At 41.0% G+C, this 4171-nt stretch overlaps 1 protein-coding gene across 2 annotated transcripts in view; it reads right to left on the reverse strand.

Moving 5' to 3' along the window:
- The window catches only part of AMBRA1 (autophagy/beclin-1 regulator 1), a 134132-nt gene extending 130219 nt beyond the window's left edge, over positions 1–3913 (reverse strand). For both annotated transcript variants that reach the window (XM_010580109.1, XM_010580108.1), the window contains exon 1: positions 3865–3913. The gene's annotated coding sequence lies outside the window, so the exon portion shown is untranslated. The remainder of the gene's footprint in view (positions 1–3864) is intronic.
- Between the last annotated feature and the right edge of the window lie 258 nt (positions 3914–4171).

Raw genomic sequence — 4171 nt, forward strand, 5'->3', positions numbered from 1 at the left:
TAAGAGGGGGGGGGGGGGGGGAGAACCCGCTAAAAAAAGCCTTAGGAGGAGAGAAAGTAAGTTTATGATGCAACTATGCAACAGAGTCTAAAACTAATAGCATGAAGACAATTTCATTATATGGCCCTGGGTTTAGTCTTCAAAGTTTTTAAGATATTCCCCAAAGTATTATTCTGTAAGCTGAAGTCTTCTCTTGATTAAGGCCAGAGATATTTGGAAAGTAATTCCAAAGCACATCTTCTGCAGATGCACTAGATACAACTTAGAGCAGTGTATCCACAACTCTAAGCACTTCCACATAAATCAGAACAAGATTCCTAAAGAAAAATAACTTGCATTAGTGCTTCATGATTAAAAAATTCAATGCCGTGTTTTAAATTGAAACCACAAACAGCTTAGGAAATTCAATTACATTACAAAGATGTCAATAGTACATTGTCATTTCAAGATCCTATATGACTGCAACAGGGACCTGATTGCCACTAGAATCTTAGTTTGTCTTCCCAGTCTGGAGTAAATGAGCTATAATACTCTTAAGATAACTTTGCAGTCAAAAGAAGTACTTTAAATTGATAGTTATTTACATCAAAATGATGAGGAAGTAGAAGAGAAGCTTGCAGCTATCAACTCCTAAAGGTCAGAAAATGAATGGTAAATATAAAAAGGGAAGTAATAAAAATAAAAGTAAGTGATCAGCTGTGTCTGGAGTCTGACAGTTTCATTTACCAATGAGAATATGGAGCACTTTCATCACTATTATTACAATTTCCACATAAACTTAATGAATTTTTGAGAAGAGAGATATTAGTTCCAATCCAGAAGATAGGAAGAGAATAAATATAATTTCACAAAGCTGTAAGATAAGTCAAACAGCAGAACTGAGATCCAGAAAATTAAGAGCTGGTTTCCTCAATTCCATACTCAGACCATGGCATGTTTTGCCAAGTACTGTACACAGCAGGAAATGAGGGACAGAGAGAAAAGAGAGAACTGGAGTAATAGAGAGAGACAAATAGAGCCACATAGAATTCAGATTAACCTCTTAAGAGAATTATTCTCATTTAGATAGGAAAGTAAAGGAACTTTCAATTCAAAATCCCAGCATTTACATTAAAAGTCACATCAAGGTTCCTCAAGCTCAAGAGCCACAGCCAAGTGCCCCCTAGTGACACCATACACACAAGAGAAAATTGGGAGCACCAACATGAGAGAGTAGCAGAAGCAGCATCAAGTATCCACAAGATGAAGACAAAATATTTTATGCATTCAAGGCTGCACTTAAGGCATGTGCACCTTATCCAAGTAATAAAGAAAAAGCAACTGGAAGTGAGAACATATTTAAAAAAAATGCAGTTTGTATAATTTCCTGCTCACATGGAAATAATCAAATAAGGTAACAAGCCAAAAAGCAAAAATTACTTACACAGAAGCTGAAGTCTTCATGCACAGATATATCAGAACCAAAGAAGAGGTGGGAGACAAAGAAGATTTAGACTCTGAACAAAGAAACACCCAATTCTTGACACCCTTTCCCTTCATGGCCTTGGACTGAGGCTGTGGGAAAAATACATAGGGAGGGGGGAAAGTGTCCAAAACACAGGTCAGAGACTCCTCTCAGCAGTTCTATGCTGCGCAAGGTGGAGAATTAGTGCTACACACCAGGAAGAGGGCAGCAGGAATCGCTCTGCTGGGACAACCCAAAAGACCTCACTAAGAACATTCAAATCGGAGTTGTGCGAGCACATGGATTAAGATGATTCTCTCCACGCTCAGGCCTGGCACCTCATCATCCTGCATATCTTCAATAAACAGTTTACAAAAACTGGAGACAACAAACAGTTACTAGTCAAGAGTTCTTAACAACCAACAAGTTCCGAGAGGCAGACAAGTAGGTTTCCCCTTGTTTTAAACAACCCAATCAATTGGTCTTTCATTAAGTGACTACTGTATCATTTAACAATTTCCCATTAAACTATTTCTAATATTAATCTTCTTCCACTGCACATCACCTTGTTATTTGCTTTTGAAAACCACAATTCTTTTGTCCTCACCTCATTAATATTTTGTTTCTATCACCCTCCCTGTGTTAGTGCAGGGCTACTAACACAAAACACGCAAGGTAACTATTAACATGCACTATGCCCTTTATCAGGTCTCCAATAATACAAACTCAATAGGGGAAAAAAAAAAAAACAAACAAAAAAACCTTAACACTATTTGTATTAATAGCACTAATAAGTGTTAACATCAACAGTAACTTTGTAAGAGCCTTGAATTCAGTTAGCTTGCTAACCATGGCATAAAATATACTAAAGTTACTTTCCAGAAGTTTCATGAAAAATTATGACACAAAAAAAGGAGTAAATATACAAATGCCTAACTTACAGCAAGGGGATACTAGCAGACAGTATCATTGCTTGCCTTCTGTATAACTGGTTGTTACAGCTCCATAAAAGCGCTGCACAGAAAATGGAAAAGTAGGAAACAACCAAACAAGAATCTGGAGGGTCAGTTATGACTCAGAGAAGGGCAAAAGAAAGAAAACTAAGAAGAAGCTGTCAGCAAAGTAAACATTCTGCATAAACTCCCCAGCAACTGAATCTGAAAAGGCAAGTCCAGATATTTGGATCCAAACATATTCTTCATTCCAAGTATTAGAATAAATATCAATGCTAATGGACTGCCATGCTCATTAACAGCCATGCTGCCACAAATCAACAGATAAGTACAAGATACTTATTTGTTACTGTCAAAATACAAATGGACCGATTTGAAAAAAAAAAAAAATTATCTACAGCAACACCAATTGTGGACTACAGAACTAGTAAACTGGCTATACTGAAGAGTTATGAACGTTAGAAATGGCATTACAGCGGCCTTTCAGAATACAAACAAGGATTTTAAATTTAGCAGAGAATTTCAGGTACTGTTGCCTACATCACCCATAAGGCATTCAAATCTGCCTGGATTTAACCCTATACGACATTCTGAAAACCGACCCAACAACAAAATTAAAACAGTCTGGTCATGGATTGACAGTAAGCATAGGTTACCAGCAGGTCATTCGTAGGTCCATTTTAACATTCCCATTAGCAATTTGAAAGAGGATGGGAGTGGCAAAGGCAAAGAAGCCAGAGGACACCGAACTGGGTGGGGCAGTAAACAAGGACAAATATGGAAAAAACACACCAGGTTTTGATGTAAAGATCTAAGAACATTTCATACAGAGGTGAAAATTGAGCAGCACTAAGCACTCTTCCTGAACATATTTATACAGACTCTACATTCACACCGCTCTTCTTCCCAAGAACTAGCTTGCGCCCAGATACTAGCTACTGTTGAATAGCTCTCTTACAACAGAGCGATACTGTAAAAGTGTGTATTGGGAAAAATTACGCTTAACCATCTAAAACATCTCTTGAAGATGGAATGCCGTTTTGGTGCAGGAATCGTGTTGCAAAAATTGCTCACCCAAGACAGCAGAAAGCATGGCGCTGACACATCCAGAAGTAATCTCAAAAAAACTTAATGAACACTACAGAAACTTATGTGTTGTCTGGAGGAGTACTGTAGGTGAAAGCAACAGCGTTTCCATAGCTAGTGAATTAACTGGGTGTGTGCTCCTTCACAAGAAAAGAGGTGATCGAGTGTCATCGCGCTAGAGGCACACACGAACACATTTTATGCAAAATACTACTTTCACAAGCGAGCGTTCTGCAACACACCGTGGAAAACAGAAGGAGAGATCGAGAAGACAACGCTTACTTCACGTTTTATTTGGCTCAGGCCGGAAAACAACACCAACCACCACAAAAAATATTTATTATTTCAGAAGAGCAGCCCCAAAACGCAGCCTGACCTTACCCAGCTGACGGCGGGCGCCGGGACGCCCCGGCCTGTTCTGGGGGAGCAGCGGGAGGGAAGCTCAAGGCACCCCCGCTCGGGTACAAAAAAATTCGGTTTTTAGGAGCGCGGGAGCCGCTTCCCTCAGAGGCCTTCCCCCTCCCCTCCCTCCCGGACCCCCTGCACCGGGGCCGGCCCGGGGCAGCGCGGCCCACCGGCTCCCGCCGCGGCCTCCCCGCTTCCCCCCGCCACCCCCACCACAGGCCGCGGTCCTGGAGCTCCCGAACAAAGGCCCCGGCGACGAGCCCCAGGGCCCCCTCCCCGGCCC

Source organism: Haliaeetus leucocephalus, unplaced genomic scaffold (genome assembly GCF_000737465.1).
Source record: "Haliaeetus leucocephalus isolate CR32 unplaced genomic scaffold, Haliaeetus_leucocephalus-4.0 Scaffold696, whole genome shotgun sequence".
Classification (NCBI taxonomy): domain Eukaryota; kingdom Metazoa; phylum Chordata; class Aves; order Accipitriformes; family Accipitridae; genus Haliaeetus; species Haliaeetus leucocephalus.